We start from the raw sequence: 24,084 nt of genomic DNA on the forward strand, positions 1-24,084 counted from the left end.
CTGTGACTTACTAAAATTGACGATATCTGTATGAATTTTCTGTTTTATTAATTTCACATGATAGTAAAATGAGTGCTTATATTCACCTAAATATATGGGTTAAAATATTTATGAATCTTTCCTTTAATATCTTCAAGCTATATTCTGACTGTAATAATTGTTTATGATACATTTCATTATGATAATATGATTACATATAAGATTTACATAAAATTAATATATCATCTAGTTATGAAAATAAGTTAAATGTAGTTCAAAAACAACAGTATGAGTGGGCATTAAGACACAACTGAGTAAAAAAATACAGAAATATGACAATGCATGTTTTGTGCCTGTATTTATAGAAAATTCAAAGCAGAGGAAAAAAATACCTTGATATTTAGGGATATACTATTAGAAGTTAAAACTGAGGTCTTGCTAACTCTAGAAAAGAGCAAAATGTTGATGGGAAAGGACATTTGGGGAGATTTTGAGAACTGACACTTTTTTCTCTCAAACTGAGCATTAGCTATGTTTTACTTTTTAAAAAATTCATCATATCAGACATATAATTGTTTGCACTTTTAAATTTTCTTTCTTGTTTTAGAAGCAGAAAAGGGAGTTGTACTCTGTGTGTTCACATTAGGAAAGGAAAAGCATTTCCAGCACACTTACCAAGTCTACTTGCCCGTATCCTGAAATGAGTGGAAGTTTTAAAAAGAAGACAGAAAGTATCAGTATTTCTGTGCATGTCCTATGTTAAAATAATTTATAAAACAAGAAGTTAGAATATTGGATCAAATATATTGGTACTGAAATGCAATGGCAAAATACTCTTAAATATTTTATGAATTCTTCTAAAATGAACATTTCTAATAAAGGAATAGCTAGTAGAGCAAGTTTTAAGAATCTTATCTAGTATATATAGTAGGTATTTTTTTAGTGGAAAAATATTTCTCAGTTTATACAAGAGAAGTTGGAGTCAATACATTAGATAAATTATGATTTTACACACTATATAAAAGGAACCTGTTGTCCCGGAATTTTGTTTGGATAGAAACTACCTTTCTAGGGGCAAGGAGGAAGGCAAACAAGAAAGAAATCATGATGTCTCCCTTGGAGTTTAACAGATAGTAAAGAACTTCTTAGAAGAGAAGACTCCTTTGGAGTGGAACTGCCTACAGTCTGGACAGAAAATGCAGGAGACACAGCTTGTGTGACTGACACTTAGATTTGGGTAAGAGTTTGATGTCTGACTTACCAATTCTTCTTTAAGGTACCCCTCACTCAGTACCTTACTTACATTACCTCACTCAGTAACATAATGAATTTGTTAGTTCATCAAGTTAGGCTTGATTGGAGATGTTTCTTTGGTATGTCATCTGTTTCCTTTCTATGACAAATGAATATTTATCTCTTCTATCTTCAATATGTCATGGCATAGAGTCCAGGGTTTCAATTCTATATATCTAGTTTCCTTGAAATGTTTCTATTTTTTCCTGTGCTGTCTTTAAATCTGGGGATTACTTGAGAAATGTTACCTGTTAGTTGATAAACATACTAATTTAACACTATAATTTTTATTTTATTGCCTATTAGTTCATTATCTAACTCAGAATCTGTCAGTTACTCTTATTCATAAAAAATAAGATTACTTATCAGATGACATGTTCAGGATGGACTGAAATGTTGTTTCTCTTTCTCCAGCTTCATTTTTGGCCACTTCTTGGTTTGTGGGCAATGATGATCTGTCCCCCTCCTGCACATCCCTCATCTTTTGTTACTCAGACATTTTCATCTGCTATTCTGTCTGAAATGCTTTCTCTCAGCCCTTCTGGAGTGCCTTATTTTAATTCTTGAAATCTTTACTCATAGCGTCAACAAGCCAGACTTTGGTAGCATCCTTTCTTTGATCTGTCAATTCTTTGCTGTCTGAGATGAACAGCTATGTGCTCAAATTCATTCAGAAATAATCACAAAATTCTATTTTGCTTTTCTTTCAGGAAATTATTAAAAACATTAAAGAATAAATTTAAATAAATAAAATGAGGTATAGGGAGAGTATCCTGAAGAAAATGATAATATGTTTACCATCATATGTTTATTGATAAATTTTGCTCAATAGTGACTGAAATCAAATGATGGCAATCTTATCTTTTGGTACAGTCTTTGTTTCCTTCTTATCCAAATGAGATTTGATTTGAGACATAACTAGGTTTGTAGAAATTGATTTTCTATAAGTCAAATTACTTTTTCTAAGTGTTATTTTGGTCTCGGGTCTTTTCCTAGATGCTTAGGGAGATAAAGAATGTTAAGTGCTATTTTTAGTTAACTTTTGGAGTGAATGGTGTTAAGTTAGCATTTTATTTTAGACATAAAAATTGTTTCATATAGAGATTCTCTGTTTAACTAATAAACATAATAAAGTACTGAATGTCTATTAAGACATTGAATTCATGAAAATAATAAATCTCAAGTTTACAGCTGTTTTTGGTTTTGTTTTTATGAGCATTACCTTATATTAATTGTACCAAGGCATAGGTGTCATTATGATGTTTTCATACATGTATATAAATGATCGTGATAATAATCATATTAGCCTCTTTATTATTAATGCTTACTCATCTTTTCTTTTTCTATTGGTAATGGTGTAATTTTCTTGTCAGCTTTTAGTCTTTAATACTTTTTTGGTTTGCATGTTTATTTGCAACGTTGGGGAATTGAACTCAAGAGACTTGGGGACTGAAGCACCATAGATAAGTATTAAATTTTACTTCTATCTACTTCCTTTTTAATATATATATACATATATATATGAGAGAGAGAAAAGAAAATTTATTTATTCTGTGGTTTGACTTATTCTCTTTATACAAAAGCTACGATTTTGTTTATTTTATAAGAAATAACATCAATAATAGTCGATTCTGTATATAGTCATATTTTATTTATTATTTAGAAAAAATCTGTATTTACTCTTACCACTCTAATTCATGACATTTACCCAAGTTAATCAGTTTTAAAGACATATAAATTCATGAATTCTGTAAGAAAATCTTGATAAAGTTATCATGCTCCTTATACCACAATTTTGGAAACTAAGACATAGAGAAATTAATTAAATTATCACCATTACAAATTTGTGGCACAAATTTTTACAGCATCGTTCTTTATAAAAACAGAAAGCACAAACACAAAATGAAACACAAATGTAGCAACTACTCAATTGCTAAACAATATGCTGGAGACATAGAATGTAATACATTATATTATTTAGCACCAAAATGAAGCAATCTTGCATTCTTCAACACATAATCTTAAGTATATTATGCTAAGTGGCTGAAAGCAATAATAAAATTACATATTGCAGGATTCCTCTTATGTGAAATGTCTAGTGCAAACGAACTTTAGTTGCAGGATGTAAATCATTGGCTGTCATTCCTTAAAGATGGTGGGAAAGGGAAGAGACTGCTGATAGATGAAAGACTTTGAGGATATCATAAAACACTGTGGACATAGCTAATAGTGATGGCTGCATCATGATGTGAAAATGCACAAGGTCACAGAAGATATAGTTTCAAGGAATGACTTTTTTAAGTGAATTATTTCTCCCTAACACCTTATTTCATAATTAGTTTGTGACCTTATAGATACCTTGCAGTCATGGATTGTAAAACCAATCTCCTAGAATTGTATGAAAGTCATGATAGCTCTCTCTTCCTTCTAAAAAACTCACCCCACAATTCTTATATCATGCTACTGCCTTTAACCTCTCTTGGTGAGTCGTATTGTCAGCACGTAAAAAAATAATGCTTTGTTGTGATCCAAAAGAAAACCTTAGTAGCCTGAGAGATAACAAAGGAAGCCACTCCACTGACTTATTTGCACTGTTTTACTAAAACACAGGCACATACATTTGATCAAATATTACTTGCAACTAACTTCATACTAATTTGGACCAGATGAATTGATGACAAGGAATTTTTGATGGATAATAAATCATCAGTTAAAAAAAGAATGACAAAGCTTTAAGATGATAAAATGATAATTTATCCTGATATTTGTATTTTTCAAAGATTTATGAAGGAGATATTCTTTTGTTTATGTTATTTATCAAAGAGTTGTAGATATGCTTTGCTATATAATCTAACATCTATAAAACATCTGTAATTCATTTTACTCAACCATACTACAAACATCATATATACATACAACATACATAAACCTTTACAAGAGAAGTTTGCTCATCTTTTTCACATTACAAATGTTTATTTTTTTCTAGGACAAAGTCCCTACGTTTCCAAATGACTTTCTTGGGCAGCCAGGCTTCCTAAGATGATTTATTCTTACATTGCCAAACCAAAATTCTCTTGTGCATTTGTCAGGAGAGAAGATTGCAGGACAGTGACTATCCTGCATTGCTGTGCAGTCTTTCTGCCCTGCTTTGATGACCACCAACTCTTTGCATATTTTGAAACCCATACCAACTTCAGGACTACTGGGACTTGTAGCTCTAAAAATGATTTTATAGTTGGTGATATTTTGTGCATATCTCTATCTGAAATGATTTATCTCAGTATTTCCACATATGACTTCAAAATAACTCAACCTTACCATGGGTTTCTTTTTTATTAGCTTTAAGACAGTTGGGAGCTTCTTATAAGATTTTTTGTCTGAGATTGTAAATCCTATGCATTTTAGTTCAAGAACACATACCGACTTGTGATTCACTAGCACAGGTTATGTAAGTACTACATGATAATAAAACATCTATAATTCATGTTTCTCACCTATGTTAAAAAAACTCATATCTATAAAATACTGAGAAACTGAATGACATTTCAAGTAAAAAGTTATTTACTTTTCAAAATAATCCAATGTTGACTGTTTTTTTTTAATTGGGTATTTCTTAGGGCATGTCTTAATCTCATTATCAATAACTTTATTTACAAAAAAATTACAAGAACTGAGTTATTTATAAAAGAAAATTATAATTTTCATAAGAAACACAGAAGCTCAGTTTTCATTTTGGAATTTTTGACATGAACAATTTACTTTTAAGTATATACAAAAGAAGGCAAACTGGAAAACTAATAGAGAGATTGTTTTATGGCTAAACTAAAACTTAGTATTTTTAAACACAAAATCACACTCTAGCATCAAATAATTTATTGTCAAGTAAACATTGGGGATACACAGTTCTGGTTATGATCAATAATTTAGTTTTTTTTCCATTTTAAATAGTGTCAATACTGTCTCCAACCAGTTAAACAAAATTAATCTCAAACTTTAAAAGGGAATTTTGAGCCTATTAACTCCAAATAAGGGTCTAGTACTTTTGACAAATGTGTCTCAATTCATGCTTGTATTTTCCTCAGCATCACAAAACTACAAAGAATATTGACTTTCTAATAATTAATCTGGAAATCAAACAGAAGGAAACCAAAGTTAGTATACTGAAATAAAAATAACCAGACTCACTTAGCGTTTGGCTGTAAAACATCCTGATAATGCATCATGTTCATACTCAGGTAGATATGTGATAACCACTTCTGGTTCTCAGCTATCAAATACAGAAAATAAAGGAGAGGTAGCTCTTTCAAAATGCAGGCCTTCTATGATCATGCCTTCTTTTTCTTGTATTTCTTTCCCTCACCTACATCACTGACCAATGTAGATTGTAGTTTACTTGCATTCTGGGTCCTTTTGTACTATAGATCTGCTTCCATAGTATTGATGCCATGTCTTATTGCTCTTGGACAACTAAAAATGTCACCTAAATAATTCTTTATATATGAAGACTTATTGCAGAAACAACACTTCACCCTGGCATCTAGGAAGTTCCTATTCTCTTCTCCCTTTCTTTTTTTTTTTCTCTTATCCCTTTCAATTAGATAATAGGTTGTATTCTGGACAAAATGCTACTGATCTTCCTAGAAAACCAAATTGCTTCAATTTTTAATTCAGTGGCATATATTGTGAGAATAGCCCTGTATACTAATTTCCATCTAAGTATACTGTATATTAGTTTCTTTATACTAGTATACTGTGTACTACTTTCTCTATACTAGTATATTATATACTAGATTCTGTACACTAGCATACTGTATACTAGTTTCCATTTAGGATAAATGGAGTAATAATCATTTATTTTAGAGTTAGGAGATGCTATTTTTACTTTAAACTTTTGAGTCTAAAGTATGAAAGACTAGATGTTCACACTGGCAATAAGAGTGTATGTATATGCCAGGTATATGGGATTGTGATTTTGATTGTTTTTTTCTTGTTCCAGTTCTCTCTCATGCACACATACACTCACTTATTCAATCAGTAACACTGATCTATTATGGTGCAACCTGTTATATTTGGGAATGAATGTCAAAATTCTGATTGAAGTGCTCATTAATCAGATTATTTATTATCGTGCAAGAGTGGGTGATTGTCAGAGGTTAAGGCCTACCAAGCTGAGAGGAGTCAACCTGGAGTCTGCCTGGTGCTGTTAGAGGTCCTGATCATGCCGATGGACAACCACGCAATGTCAATGGATCAGAACACTTGGGTGCTGGCAGGGTGTATAAGGTTCTCCCATTGCTAAATAAATGAGTTTGCGATATCTTTTTCATTATATATATATGTCGTTGATGTTGCCCCTTTACCTTGCCTCCTCTGAGGAAGACATTAGTGCCCAGCTACAGGTGCTGTGTGGAAGATATGTGTGAATATTAGGGCCAAAGTTATGGTCAAAGTACAGTAAATGCATGTAAGAAAATGTCACAGTGAAACTCATTACACTGTGTAATTAAAATGCACAATTAACAAAAAGTTACTTGGCACATGCACTTTTAAAATGATAGTGTGATAAAGACATTTAGAGAGTGATTGAACAATCATAAGCACTTGAAGTCACATATTGTGAGAACATTGTTCATTGGCACCACTAAAACTCGAACATAAACAATTTTCTTAAATGTGTATGATTTACAATTTATTAGTAAGCTTTGAGAAAAAAAATCCCGTTTTTATGAAGTCATTTAGGTACCTGGCACACATAAACTTCTCAGTATTCAAGAAAGTCATTTTTATTTTACACCAAAGCAGCCTTTGGAAAATGCTCCATTCTGAATGCTTTCAGATTTATTTTCCTTAATTTCCTTGGCAAACTTTGGTGAGCCTTGTGGTAATACTGGTAGTTACTTCTTGAATTTTGACTTTTATGGGCTTTACATTAGTTTTGGATATTTTGCCTTCAAGGTAGTTAGTCTGTCACTTCTGCTATACTTCCAGCCACTCTCTCTGGCTTTCTCAGATTGTTTGTTATACTCCCAGGACCAATGCCCAGAGATAGCACCATCCACAATGGACTGGACATTCTCACATTCATCTTGAATGAAAGACATGTCCCACAGGCTTACACACAGGCTGATTTTATGGGAACATTTTCTCCATTGAGGTTCCCTCCTTCTTCATGACTCTGGCTACTGTCAAGTTGACAAAACAAATAAACAAACAAAGAACAAATTATCTATCAATAAAATAATTTCATTTAAGTTTTATTTTGATAATCTTATATGCTATCTTTTATATTTATATTTAGCCTCCCTTACACAATGATTATTACATTTCTCAACAAAATAGACACAAAATTCCCTCTTCATAAATATTGTTTATGACAAATTATTAGATAGGTAAAGAACTGCCTCTTGATTTTTTTGGCACAGAAATAATAAGACAGTGATTTTTGAAAATGTACATGCAAGAACACCTATTTTTAGCGATCAAATTTTTACCTTTTCCCTGAGTTTTAAATTCTGTTCATTTGAAAAATGATCAAGTTGAAAAAGGCAATGATTTTTTAACACTGGTAATGTATTTGCTGCTTAGGAGCACCAGCATTAATATACTATAGCAATAAGAACAATGGCTCAGTCTCTGTAAAAAATGGTTAAAAACATGAAAATTGTATTGGCTGTGATAACGCTATAATTCATCCATCAGAATACAGTAGCTACATTGCCATTATTTTATCAATAGACTCATTAAGATGCTAAAGATTTTTCTCCTTGAGTTATGTGCTTTTCTGAATAGTCGATGGAGCCTTTAGCAATTCTCTTGATCTGAACAATCTGCCTTTGTTTCTCTGGGAGGAAGATGTGTAATTGTGCTAGAGAGATCATAGCTGCTTAAAAAGGAACCTGTATATTATTTTTAAACATAAATTCTTCTGTAGCATTCACCATGGAATATTCATTATATAAAGCATAGTTGGCAAGCAGGGGTATAAAATTAAAAAGACCAGGTTTGTTCAAATCTAACTCCACATTATACTTGTTAAAATTTATATGTATGTTCATTAAAATATTAATCTTCATAATTTTAAGTTTATGTCCCTATTAAGTAAAATTATATCTACATCATTAGTCATATGAACTGGAAAGATAATATATAATAACTTATTCCTACAGAAATTAACATCTCACTGGAGTGCAACAAGTATTGATGCTATTCACATTTCTTTGAAATCTTAGAGCAAATTAAGCTTTCTCATTAGAGGTAACATCACTTGGTGCTGCTTAATCTTTATACTACACTGTTACTTGGAAATTGCTCTGTGTGGGTAGCAGAATTTAAAAGAAATCTTATAATTAGTCTCTAATTGTAGCTATTCTTAAGTAGTTAAATTAAATATACAATAGAAAGAACTTTTGCTTGTGAGGCAATTCTAGATATTAATTTGCAGATGTGTCTTCACAGATCCCTTGAAATACACAGTGGACCAGAGTGGCCATGACTCAGTAGTCAGAAATATAAATCAAAGCAACCTTGACTGAAATGTCCCATTAGCATCTGTCTGCTACTGCTGTAAGCCATGCTGAATAGAGTTTTTTTACTTCAGATCAAATGGTCAATATCAATGTCTTGTTTGATCACCTTTCCTGGAGGAACCTTTGTACTCTGGCAACTGTGACTAGTGAGTTACCATGTTTATTGAGATAACCTCACCTCAATATGATGGAGGAAGGTCATTGGTTAAAAAAATAAAGAAACTGCTTGGCTGGCCCTCATAGGTTAGAACATAGGTGGGTGGAGTAAACAGAACAGAATGCTGGGAGAAAGAGGAAGTGAGCGCAGACTCAACAGCTCTACTGTCTGGAGCAGAGACACCATGCTCCCCTCTCCAGGGCGGACGTGAGAGCTCTGCTCTCTGAGACACACACGATGAAGCTCCGACCCAGGATGGACGTAGGCTAGAATCTCCCTGGTAAGCCACCTCATGGGCTACAGCAGATTATAAGAAATGGGCTAGTCCAGGTACGAGAGTTAGCCAAGAAAAGGCTAGATATAATGGGCCAAGCGGTGTTTAAAAGAATAGTTTCGGTGTAATTATTTCGGGGCATAAGCTAGAGCTCGCCATGTGGGCGGCCGGGTGCCAGGGACGCAGCCCACCGCTCCTACTACTACATCAATAGAGTTATTTTACATTACCAAAGCCTGTCATATTAATTAGTAAGGTGCAAAAACTCTTTGCTCCAAGGAAGGACTTATCTAGGTGTCCACTATTGTGGCTATCTTAAGGAAAACCCAGAGAGGGGAGCTACTTTCCAAGATGGCACCCATGTGTACAACTGTTTATTTGTTAATTTCATCTCTTTCTCTGTTGAATCTGTGGTTGGCTAGAATGTGCAACAGAAGCACGACTGTGCAAAGGCAAGTTCATAATAACATCTGAAGTGTCCACATTTGTCTCTTGGGATATTTCTTTCCTGGGTTGCAGGCTAATATATTAAAAAGTTATGATAGTTTTAAAGGACTCATATTGGAGGGAGCACAAACCAGAAAGGGATTTTGTGTAGTTACATACTGCAGAATCCCAGTAATGTGGGAGAAGAAACATTTTATACATTTTAACACAAATGAGTACCATATGAGGAAGACATGAGGGACCCAAGCATATGTCTTGCCATGTGTGAGAACTACCTTCAGCTGCTTTAGCTATCCTATCCCTAACAATGAAGCAATAATAAAAACCTCATTGTATGTACCAAGATTCCTGATTTACTAGAACAAAAGCAATATGACTGCCAGCATACTTATCTTTGTATTAATAAGAACAAAGAAGCATTTTCCGAGTTAATTATTCATTTTTCCCCAGATCTACGGTGGTTTTTAGCATTTCCTCTTTTTATTCTACTATAATCTTTCAACAATTCACTTGTGCAAGAATCACCTCCAACGTCTCCTTAGATACTGAAATGTAGCATGTTCTATTTTCATGACCTAAAGATGCCCAAATTAAAGCACGAATACATGGAATTATTCCCTCAAAGTCACACAGCTAGTCATGGAAAGAACAGGCATTTGAAGCAGCACTAGAGCCTTTGTGCTTAACTGGAATATAATTATGTTGCTGACGAGTTACCTTGGCTCTTCAGAGCTGCATAATTGTTAGGATACACACTATGTTCAAACTTGAAGTCAAACAAGCCTAAAAATAGAAATAGAAATAATTTCCCCCTCCTTCTCCCCTCCTGTCTTTGTTCTTGGGGTCTGTGTCTTCTACTGAGAGGACGAATCCACTATGGTGTTTAGCATGTATGCCTTCTGTGAGATGGCAGAAGACAGCACACAGGGCTGCCTGGCTGACGGCCAAATGCTGTGGTGTTCTGTTTGCACCATGCCAATCCTTTTGTCACTTGTTAAAATTCAGTGTTCTTCCCACTCTCAAACATTGCTACCATCTGCTTGCACATGACTTTCACAATGAGTATGTGGTAATTGCAGCTGTGTGCCTGATACCAATTAATAAATATAATGGCCTAAGAAAATTCCCCGTAAGCATCTATTTAAAACAATCCTCTACCTTTGCAGTTTTTGTTGTTCCTATTACGGCCTAATTGATGATTCTTTTCAAAGTTCGTGATGCCATAAGAAGTTACTGATGCTTTATTTCTCTAAAACAAATTGCATGAACTCTTTTGTTTATCAATCAAATTGAAATAATTTTAGGGACAAATTATTTAGATCATAATATTTATTATGCGGAATAGAACAACTTTTCATTTAATTTCTTTAGAAGAAACCAAGGTATCACTCAATAGGGAGTGGAATAAACACCCAAGAGAGGTGTAGATTACAGCTATCAAAGCTGGAGGGGTGGAGGTATTGAGGACATTTGAAAATAAAGTCTCAGGCTTCAGACATGGAGCTACAGCATCTGGGATTTGTCGTGATGTGTTCTAATATTGTTTTCATACAGTGTTTCTTTACTATGCCCAAATTCTTCAAAATCCTCCCTCCCTCCCTCTGTCTCTCTCTGTCTCTGTCTCTGTCTCTCTCTCACACACACACACACCACACAAACACATACCCCTGTACACACACACACACACACACACACACACACACACACACACGCTGTGCCATTATATGTTGGAAATATATAATTTACTTTTTGATTCCATAGAAAGTTGCAATTAAAAGATTGCTTTGAGGCCTTGAAGGTAAAACGGTGTTGAGACTGAAAGACTATGGGAATTTTTAAAGTTGGACTAAATGCATTTTTTTTATTATGATATGGCTATTAGATTGTTGGGACCAGAACTGGAATGTAGTCACCTGAATGAGAAATATGTTCCATAGTCTCATACATTTGAGTACCCAATTGGTGACTTTTTTTTTTTTTTGAGAAGGCTTCCTGAAAGAAGTATGTGTATGTATGCCACTTTGAGAACTTCAACTCAGACCTCTTCTGGTTCACTCTCTCTGCCTCATGTGCATTTCATGAGTTCTCATCTTCCTGTTTCTGTCCCCATGCCTGCCACTTTTTGCTGTGCCTACTCTGTGAGATCATGGTCACCCACCGCTCTACAACGGTGATCCAAAAACAATGTGTTACATGTACAAATTAACTTGTGCAAGGTGTTTCATCACAACAACTGAAAAATAACTGAGGAATGAACCACTTAACGCTGTCTCACACCCTTCCTTGTTTTTATTTCATTGTTCATGCTTGTAATTATTCTCCTATATATGTTCATCTTCCCCCTCTGTAAAACTAACTTTATATCCACACAACTCTCCACTTATTTCTTTCTTGCATTGCTTCCATGAAACAAAGCAAAACTACTTAAAATAAATAAATAAATAAATACCCATGCTGCTGTTCTGCACTTTTTTTTTCTATTTTAAAGTATAAAGTTTAACTTTCAGCAATCTGATTTAGCTTTAAAATTCACCTGCCACCTTCACTTCAATCCATGTCTCCTATATCATCTGGATTTCCCTTTCTATGAGGTCAGAGATTTTGTCATAAAATCATTCTATGTACCTACCACCTTTATGTAAAAGGACACACCATTCTCTAGCTACTTCCCCAGGAGCATCTTAGGATTCGCGGTAAATCTCTGCCAGGCACCTACATATGTACACTCTCACTTCCTGCTAATTTACACTTTCTTAATCCTTCTACATCCAGTTTATCATTTGGTGGTTCTTGTTAGATTGGCTAATACTGTGCAGCCACCAGAAACTCACCGTTCTGGTTTCTGATTACTTTGTTACTCGGCTCTTTCTCACAGTTTCTCCCAGCTCCTAGGAATCTCAGTCCTTTGGTGTTTTATTTTTCTCATTATCCAGCTCCATTCCCCTGTCTGGTCTTCATGTGAGTCATTCCACAAACAGGCAATGTCCTTTCCAGCTCTCACCAGTCACTCTTTTCTTTCAGCACACTCCCTGGATGACCTTACTGAGTTCCAGAGTTTTACTGTATGCTGATGACTCTCCGATTTACAATTCCAGCCTAAATCTCTCCCTGGGGCAGTAATCTCATATATTCAACCTGCTATTAATATTTCTCCTATGTGTTTTTAGGCCTCTTACACATGCAGCACACACTGTTAACACACAGCATGAAGCACACTTCCTTCATCTTTTCTAACACCCTTCTTCATGCAATTCAATTCTATGCTTACTTATTTATTCAGAAAACAACTTATTTAACATTTCTCCAGACTTTAAATTTCTTTTTCCTTCTTTATTTTTATTTACAGAGCATTTACTTGCTTACATTCCATCTCTCACACTAGGAAATAAAATTCACAAAGATCTACATTATCATATCCTTGAGAATTCAAAATATGGGGCTGGGGATACGACTCAGTTCATAAAGTGCTTGCTACCCAAGAATGATGATCTGTAGTTGGAATTTCTGTACCCACATAAAACATCTGAACATATTAGCATGCACCTTACCTCAAGTACCGGGGAAGGCAGAACCAAGTGATCTACAGAGGCCACTGATTAGTCAGTCTAGCCAACCTGTGAGCTCGGGTTTATGGTGAGATGTGGTTTCAGAAAACAAGGTTTCTTTAGGAGAGAACATCCAGAACATCCAACATTGACCTCAGGAGTCAACTTCCATGCACAAACATGCACGCACACACACACATACACACACACACAAAGATGCACATACACTACACCTACATGCACACAAACTGTTTAAAATAGTCAATAATATATATATCACAGTATATATCCAGAATTTTTATAATGAAATAAACATGACTATGTTAATAGTTAAATTTGCTGTGATGGAAAAATAAATCCTTGTATTTATAAACAAAATATCTTTGTCTATCTTTGCCTTTGTCTCTCTGTCTCTCTCTCACACTGTCTTTCTCTCTGAGTCTCTATCTTTGTGTCTCTCTCACTCTGGGAATAACATTGTCACATGTCATAGATGCTCCTTTTGAGATGATTAGTTTATGTGAAAATACCCTCCTCGCACAAACCTAGAAAAAATGCACGGCCTTGAGGGGAAATCACAGGTTTGTATGTTTACAGCATGACAGTTGGGCAATTCCAGCTACTACTGAGGGATATGAATGAGTGTCACACAGTGACGGGAGAAGAAAGTGTCAAGCAACCACCATCAAAGAGATGACCAATCCTTTGTAGATCTTAGAAGGAGGTTTCATTCATGTAATAGTTAGTGTGAACTGTCAACCTGACAGTCTAGAACCACTAGGGTATGGTCCTCTGGGGAATTATCTTGCAAGAGATCACTGAGGTCAGCAGACTCTTCCACTCTGGTGCCACCATTCCCTGGCAGGTATCTTGTAGTATATATGTGGATAAAGGAATCTGAGTGGCATACTCTATTTTTCATTCTGTTTTCTTATTCTAGATGTGCTGTAACAAGTTGCTTCAGAGTCTGTCTGTTTTGACTTGCCTGCTTCAAGAAAGACATAGCCTTCAATTATCAGAATAAACTCTCTCTCACTATCATTTCCTTTGTCACAACAACAGAAGAACAAGTAAGATAAAAAACTGAAACCAAAGAGTGGTACGCTGATGTGATAAAGTTGACCATGTGTTCTTAGGAATCTGGAACTGGTTTGTGAATTGAATATGGAAGGGTTTAGAATTTTGGCTTGGAAAAACCCTTGAGGCCTTTTAAGCAAAACTTTGGGTCATTCTGATGTAACAAGAATTCAGAAAGAAGCATGGACAATGGGTGTCCTGACTCAAAAGGCTTTGACTAAGGCATGCCTCTATGAGGAAGCAGGGCTAGGTCGGATTCATGTGATATATGGCCACCAGTGTGACCTCATCTTATCCATTTATTGAGAACCTGAGAGAAATTGAGTAATAGCTAATGCATTTTGTGCAAGAAAGTTTCAGATAAGGAGAGTACATATGCAAAGCAGCTGTGATTACTAGAGAGCAATTAGTGTCATTAAGGAGAATTTGGTTACTCTGTGTTAGGCACTGGGAAAATAGGAAGGATGCCTTTGACCAAGATTGCACTCATCAAACGCTCCAAATTGTCAAGATGTAGATTTCTGTGAAAGGAGAGGGCACGGATGAAAATGAGTTAGGTGGAGGAAAGAGGACTTCCAGCTTTTCAATAGAATCCTCATAGGTGAGTGCTTCCACAGAGTCAGGACACAGGAAATATAAACCTTGTGGAACCAGTGTTAGAGGCATGAGGGATGCAACCCTGAATCATGGAAAATGCCAAAAGCCAGGAACATGTGAAAGAATCCAGTAAAGTTGCCCTGTTAAACAAGTGTGTGATATTGTGAAGGTGAGGTCTTTATTTCGGTGGAGGCCTCAAGATCGTTGAGATACCAGGACTCAGGGTTATCTGGTATTGAGAAATATGAACGTGAAATTGAGCTGGCCTTGGTAAAGAGTCTGTTTGTGCAGATGGAAGAGCTGGAAACTTAGGGCTACCAAGGCTCTCTGAACCCAAACAGTTTTATCAGGAGACTGGTTTCAGACATGAAGTTGCAGGATGAGATGTTTTCCCTGTTGGTCTTGGTTTGATTTGCTTTGTTAATTCTTTGCTATGTAATGATTTTTTCCTTTTGGAACAGAAATATATTCTGTTCCATTATACTTGCAATTATAGCATTGTAATTTGTGCAGTATATTACAGAAGCTCAGAGTAAAGAGTCTTTAGACTTTAAGGCATAGAAGCTGCTAAACACTACCAGGCCCTTTAATATTGTACCAAATGTATTTTACATTAAGAATGTTCATAATCCTATGAGGACAGGGTTATAAGGTTATGGCTTAAATTTTTGTGTTTTTATGTTAAGTTCATAATGAGTGAAATTGTTATGATTGTCAAATTGGTAGAATATAGAATTTCCTTGGAGATGAACCTCTGACAATGCCAAGGGAGATTATCTTGATTAAGTTCACTGAGGTAGGAAGATTGGCATAATGAGAGTAACATCATTCATGGAGATGCATCCAGGAACACACGGACACAGAAATGGAGATGCAAAGAAGGCATGTATAACTTGCTTTAAACAGCTGCATCTATTCTGTGTTCTTCAAAGGCTTCTCCGATAGTAAATGTAACGATGGGATATTAACATGGTATGGGAAGTGCTGAAATGTTAAGAAGCTTTTGTTTCTATTATGTGTATGTGACTCTTTATATGTTTTTATTCTCATGCCTCATTGAATTGTAAACTTTAAAGATTTTAACCATATTCTCAGCCCTAATAAATCCATTAGCATTAGCTTGGTCATGCAAAGTATTGCACAGTGCATTTCATATAAAATAGAAGGCAAGAAATCAGATATTAATCCCAGATATTTTAAAATATTGTTCATTTCTATTAATTGTATTGATATTGATAAATAGCCATTTCAGACCTCTCTATGTGATTTTCTAGGAGAATTTTTTTCTCAATGCATATTTATTCCTCTTATAAATCTAGTAGGATAAAGTACATATAGATAGTAAGTAATAATTCTAATATTTACTGCTTTTATAATCCTACAAGGAATAAGTAAAATTTCCTTATATTTTGAGTTCTAGTCATATACTAGGGAATTATTTTCAGTTTCCTCATAGGAAACTGTGTACATAGCAATCATATTACAAAAATTCCAAACATAGAATGACTTGGAAGGTGGGGAAAAAGCATAGCAATCTTAATTTCTGAAATCCTAATGTTTCACATTTTAGTGGATAGAGGATGCACAGACTTAATCAGCATTAATTGGGAGTGCATCTGAAGAGAAAACTTCAGTACAGAGGTTCACAGTAGATCATCAGAGAGTACCAGACTAAGGAACAGCAACTTACAGGAAAAAAAAAAAAAGGTAGCAGAATGGAAAACAAATCTAGGCCAGCCAGGTAGCTCAATGGGTGATGCCACTCACCACAGAGCCTAAGAATATGAGTTCAGTCTCTGAAACCACCATGACAGAAGGAGAGAACCAACTCCCTCAGGTTGTATTCTGACTCTTCCAGTTATATGCTGTAACACATACGTGTTCTCATATCCACTTGGGCACACACATACGTAAAAAAATCAACAGCTTCATCTTCTATTGATTTTATTCATAGATTTCAGGTTTATAATTAGCAGATCATTCCAGAGCCTGTAGCATCTTCCACAGTGGCATTTGATGTCCTCGAATAAGTTCCAAGAGCAAGCAAGTACTTCTCTGGGTTTCAAACCAAAACCCAAACCAAAGATGCTGAGTCATTTCTAGATAAGTAGTAGTCACTAAGCAAGGTTTAAAATGGACTGTTGTGACACTCCTACACTTGTTGTCGTGAGAAACAGTCATCATGTTTCAGAGTTCTAAACAGGTCAAAAAGACATGAAACTGCATGTGCATCTAATTACCAGTAAAGATAAAACATGTTGTCATAATAAGCATTAAACTATACTTCCAGTAGAAACTACTTAATAATCATGAAGGCATTTACCATCATAAAGAAAAATATTCAAACTGTAGAATCAGAATTTCAGAGCCCTCAATTATAATTAGAAATCAGGGCATCATAGTTCACTTGTTTATATATCTTTGTGCCACTGGCTAGTAATGCCATGGATTTGTAGGCAAGTTTTCAATGTCTACCAGTGACCTACCTTCCCTGCTTAAATTCCTTAATTTGATCCTTTATCCAGTTTATCATTTATGTTTATATTAAGAAATGTTCAGAATGCTTTCCTAAAATGAGTATTTAACCTCATTTATCTTTAATGATCAAAAGGGATAAGATGATTTTTTTCAAGGCCAATGTCAAATTAAAATTTAAGAGACTGGAGACAAAATGTCAATGTTACTATTTTCAACACTGTAACAGGAGGGTGAAGGTATTAAGCCCAAGCCCACTGAAACAAATGGTAGTAGGCTGTGTAGACAGAGGTTTCTGTCCTGCCTGATCCCCTAGCTGTTCGGTTTCAAAGAAACACACAGAAGCTTATAATAATTATAAACTGGTTGGCCTATTAGCTCAGGCTCATTATTAGTTACATTTTACAACTTAATTTCACCCATAATTTTATCTTTGTTTAGTTACGTAGCCTGGTGCCTTTCCTTAGTGCAGCATTCTAATATTGCTTCCTCTGCATCTGGTTGGTGACTGCAGATTGAGCCTTTCCTCTTCCCAGAATTCTCCTAGTCTGGTTGTCCCACCCATACTTTCTGCCTGGCTTGGCCAATCAGTGTTTTATTAAACCAAATGACTGGCAAACCTTTACAGGGTAAAAAAAAAAACATTATCCCACAGTAGCTGTAGGTTAGATTCTCTGTTTGTTTGTTTTTTATCTTGTTCAACCATTTCAGAAATGATGTCCCGAAAAGATACTGTGAAAAACATCTCTGTTATAATATGCAAATTGATTGTCCATATGTTATACAAAGCAACATGGAGAGAGGTCCGGAACGTCTGGACAAAGGTTATGAGTTTCTGAATGTCTTGTGTCATAGTTCTATTCTTCATCTACTGTGACTTTTCACATTATTTTAAAGTAGAGGCAAAAGAATCAACTCATTTTTTACAGCATGGATCAAAGGATGCTGTGCAGAGGCACAAATGTTATTTGCCTCTTCTTCAGGCAGCGGGAAATCCCGGGAGAGTGTCTTGTAAGCAAGAAGGCTAGAAGTGATGTTGAAGGGGAAAACGATTGCTTCTGACTGCTAATGTTTAATCTGTCCCCTACAGAAAGGAATGAGGCCTTTTATCTTTGCACAGAATAAGGTGATTTATAAAGGAACAAGATGATGCCATAGTCATTGATGCCAGTACCTAAGTAGTAAATTCAATTCAGCACATGACTTATGTGCATTTAAAGACTGAGATAAACTTCACGAACATAATGGATCAGAGTTTCTTTTAAGTCTCTTTTGCTGTTGTTACCTTGCTGTTCCAGGTCACCATGAAATGCTAGTGTTTGATCTATTGCATTTAATGATAAGATATCATTTCGTCATATTTGTATAAGTACACTTTACTATAAAGCTGTTCTCATATGTTGAAAAGAAGTCAGAATATCTTTTCACACAAACTGTGAAATAAATAAGCCAGTATGAGCTCAAATAATAACAGTTTAAGGCTTTCATAATTATTTTGTAATATATTTGCATTTCAATTTTATTTTCTAAAATATTATTTGATATCTGTAAAGACATAAGCCTTTATGCATATCAGTTAAGTTGTACTGAATAATACAAGTGTAGCTGGAATGCTCAAAATATTTATTTCTACTTTATGGCATTACTGCTGTGTTCTTATAATTTCAGTATTATTTTCTAAGTTATATAAACATTAACAGTTATGGAAGAACATTTTATGCTTTTGAAGAGAAATATTCAAAGAGTGCTTTCAAAGTCAGATTGATTTGTAATAAATTATATATATTGAAATACATAATTTAATGAGTTTTACAAAATGTAAAAATACAAAACCAATCCCACCATAAAGAAGGTTATTTAGAAAACAAACAAATCAAAAGAGGACCTGCAACTTGGAGAAAGATCAGTTATAGGGATCTACCATTAGTTGAAAGAAGTAAACGTGGATATGATCAGATACACTGTAAAAATATATGAAATATTCAAGGAATAAATAACACTATTATTTAAAAAGAAAATTAATAGGTAAACATAGACTTTGGGCATAGGTAATATCACTGTTTTTTCTAAGTTATTATTTACTCATTTTATTTTTAAAAATTAAAATAAAATAGTATTCCCTTACTTTCCTTCCCTCCTTCCCACCCTTGCCATGTACACTCTCTCCTTACTCTCAAATTCATGGCCTCTTTTTCTCTTATGTTAAGTGTGTGTGTGTTCCTAAATAAATAGTTATAGCCTTGCTCAGTCCACCGAGGGTCCTTGAGATTTTAGTTTTTATGTTTGGCTGTCTATGTTTTGTTCATGTTTAAGTCTTGTTTAGGCAGTCATGTTGCTAATCCTGCAATATAACTAACTACATTCTAAATATTTGTCTGCATTCTCACAAATAAAAATAGTGCCCACGCTTCATCAATTATACTTCTTTTTGAAACAGGCAGAGGTCATTATAGAAAACCATAGCAGACCAAATGTGGTGGACAGCCACAATAAATGAGTCTGCACCGCAGCTCCTGCACCAAGGACTAGGCCATCATGGTGAAAGTGGAGGGGGAAAGAATCTGAGAGTTAGGGAAACAGGAAGTTTGCATAAGGTTTCATCTTTTTAAAATCTCAGAGAAGTATTTGCAGATCCTTTATTTAAAAGTATTAATTAATAAATAGAACTAAAACCGTGGGTAGAAGAAAGTTTTAGTTTTTCCCAGTACTATTCTTATTGACTTCCCTTCCCTAATCTTGTGACCAAAGCTCACATCTCATTGACTTTCTGTTATTGCACAGTAGTTTGAATTTCCCAGAATTGATGACAGAAGATACAGCATAACCCCGCAGTAGTTCAGAATTTTATTTAAGAAAGGGTTATTTATTTAGGGAAGACTCACAGATCACTGTCCTAGATCACAGTCCTCTGCATGGACAGGTAAAAGGAACCAAATCTAGCAGCCATAAGTGAGAACCAGAAGCAAGAGAGCAAGTGCACACTTTACAGCTGCATTTATAGTATAAGAGACCATGCCCAAGAGGGCTGGTATCTTAAAGCCTATTCGCTGAAGGAGCTGAAGGAGCTCCATCTTGTTTAAATAAGATAGTTCTAAATACAATATAAAACTATGTATACTAGGAACAGATATTAAATATAAAGTTAGAATTACAACTAGCATATACAATATTAAACAAAGAACATATTCTAATGTTTTAACAAATATTCTATCCTATGGAGTCTGAGACTTGTATTGGAAATGGCTTGGCTAGATCATAATAGGATAGTAACTATGACTATTTAATCTTTAACCCCAATGAAGGCCTGAGAAGGGAGATAATATTACATGAATAGGCAGGAAGTACAATCAAGCAGCTTCCAAAATGTGCAGTAGATGGCTGCCTGAGCAGGGTCTGTCATTCCTACTTGTGCATCCTTATTTAATCTTTGTAAGTAGTCACTAAAGGGTTCTCTCTGGCCCTGTTTCACCCTGGTATTTTATTCAATCCCCTTTCCTAGTTTCCGATCTCAAGTATTTAATGCTGCTGTGCTACATAGGGACAAGGTGCACTAATCATAATGACCCTGTTCCTTAGGATCAGAATAACGACCATCACCAAAAATTTGATCTTGTGAAGTCTCAAATCCTTTTCCTTTCCTCTGTTGCTCTAAAATATTTGTTTCTTTTCTTCAATAACTCTTCCAAAGCAGGTGAGGTCCATATTCTAGGACTGCTGAGGTTAATTGAAGCCAATCATGTGGGTTAGTCTTAGTGCTTGAATCCCACATTTTTACCATTTCCCTGAAAAATGGTGAATGTAGCTCTTAAGAAACCATTGATAGTTTTATTTCTTTTAAATCACTCATACATATTGATTCCCATGCATATTCTTTGACGACCTTATGGTATGTTTGCCAGATATTCTTTCCGAGAAAATTGCAGGATATGCAGGTGAAAATCTGTATAAGTTATCCCAGGATCTGGCATGTACTAATGGCGCTAAATCATGTCCTTGTACTTTCTGTCCCTGATCATCAATTTCAATAATTTTCTCATTTTTTTCAATTCTTTTTACTACTGCCTTTTTAAATGTCTGAATCTCCTGTCCAGTGTTCTCTTTTAATGTCCTCCCTGAGGCAAGGTATGACTTGTCCAGTAAAGATAACATTTCATCCTTGAATATAATTTTGATTGTGTGCATATTACCTACCTGGGGAGATATTTTTTCTATTAAAATTAAAATATAATTACATAATATCCCCCATTTTACAACCTTTCCCATGTTTCTTTCTCAAACATTTCTCAAACCTGTGGCTATTAAACATACACACACACTTAAACATCCATTCATAAATAGATAATTGAAATCAGGTCAGTATGTACAATGTTACTTGTATGTAGAGGTCTTCAGGGATGACCACTGGTATTAGATAACCAACTGCAAGGACTTTTCACTGAATAATATCATCTCTTTGATTTCAGCATTCTTCAGCTGCCTGCAGTTCTTTGTAGAATGCTGGGGCCTATGAGGTTTACCATTTCTATGTTAGAATGTCCGTTGTTGTCTTTCTTGTTCAGGTCCTGTCTGAGCAGCTATGTTGTTGAGATATAGGAGCCACAGTCTCATAGAAACCAGTTTTTATGACTCTTATAATTTTTATGCCCTTTCTTTGATTTCCTTTGAGTTTTATATGCAGAAGTTGTTTTATAGATGTATCACCTGGGACTGAGTACCCATTGATTTATTCATCTCTGCAATTGACTGGTTTTGGTTTGATGTAATGGTTTCTACCTACTGAAAAGAGAAGAATCTTTGATGAGGGGCAAGAACTACACTTATAGTTGAAAATTTTGTTCTATGAATTATGGAAGTAAATAGCATTTAAAAATTCAAGTGGACTTTCTACCTGTAAATAACTATATTCATCCATATGCTATTAATATGGATACATGGGGAAGGAAGGAAGTGAGACAAATTTAAAACTCACATTTATTAGTTTCTTCTTGTTAGCTCGTGTTTGGTTCTTAACAATCATGCAATTTAAGAAACTGAGGAGTTAGACTTAAGGGATGCATACGAATCATGAAAGAGGACTAAACAACACCGCCTATTAGGAAAAGATGCTCAAATGAGTTAAAAATAGATAAAAGTTAGTAAGTCATCAAAATGGAATGCTTTACACTCAGTATTTGAACCTAAAAACATTTTTCAATCTATTTTAATGATAACAAACCGTATTTTCAAAAATACCCAATGTTATTTTACTATAAGTATGATACATTTTAATATGATTATTAATTTATCTGCTAATTAACCAAAAATACAGATAAAATAAAACCCAAATCAATATAGTCTTCATTATAACTTCCTATTACATGAGTAGATTTTTAAATGCAATAGCTAAGAAAGTATACTTACTTTATTAATAAGACTATTATTAAGACCTTCTGAAATAACTGCTTTATTTTATATTTGCTCATAAATTCATGATATATTTTCAATTTAGTTGGGTATTTATTAGCAAGAAATACTTCTTAACGAAGAGAAGTTATTGATTAAAATATTTTTTTTCTATTCTTCCATGTACTTTGTACTTGAATTATCAAGTACTTTAAAAACTGGGATTCGGTGACTCTTCTATTAATGCCAACACAACTTTTCATTATTTTAAAAGACTAACAATGTCACAAACAGATTTATTATTAGTTCAGTGCTGAACATCACTCTGTGTGGCATGTTCGACATTCCAAATCTCAATTTATTTCTTCACCTGCGGGTAACCTCAGATTTTAGATTAATGTCATTTGATGACAGTGCAGTTCTGCGTGACACGTTTTCAGTTGCTCAGACAAGGCTTTGATGAACACCTTTAAGGTAGAATGAATCTCTTTCGCTATTAAAAAGTGTCCTTGCACACCTTTTTAATCGTAGTGAATAATTGTCAGAGGTAAAAGTGTTGCACATTTCAAACTATCAAGAAAATACACTAGTTGTATATTGTTTTCCAGTGTCAAAATCACTGGAGTCATCGAAACTGCTTCCCACTGATTAAGCCTGTTCTACATGCTCACAATACACAGATGAAAATGGTGTACAGTTGCAATTAGCCCTGTCAACTCCTCAACCACCAGGGTTGGGGGGATATTGAGGCCTTCAAAGAGCCAGAAATCAGATGTTATTCATGACATTTCGTAATCCTATTATTGTAGACCATTAAAATATAATACCCTTCATACTTAAATATGATCACAACTGAGACCTGAATATTCCTTAATCTGAAAACTGTTCATCAAAATTATGCTACAGATCATGGCAATATTAACTTCCTAGCACCTACCACTTCAGAGTATATTTAATATTCAGGTTTACAGTAATTCTTGAAAATTCTGCCATTCTTTTCGGAACCTGTTTTCTCAAAGAAAAGATAGACTGTTTTGGATAGCCAAAACAGCACCAGAGTTTTAATAAATTGTGTATGTAAAATAAGTTTAGAAAGCATGAATTTTGCAAAATGGAAATAGTTAATCCAAAGTACATAGAATCCTCACACCACTTTGTTTCAATATCTGATTTATATTTATGTTGGAAAAAAACTAACACATAACTAATACATGAAATCTTTGTATTTTCATCTGGACATATTTTTTATTGGAAAATTTTTTATCAAACCATTTAGCAATATTTTCTCAAGATTTGTTGGTATTATGCCTAATCTCTCCCTCCCTCCCTCCC

Source organism: Microtus ochrogaster, linkage group LG1, assembly GCF_000317375.1.
Source record: "Microtus ochrogaster isolate Prairie Vole_2 linkage group LG1, MicOch1.0, whole genome shotgun sequence".
Taxonomy (NCBI): Eukaryota; Metazoa; Chordata; class Mammalia; order Rodentia; family Cricetidae; genus Microtus; species Microtus ochrogaster.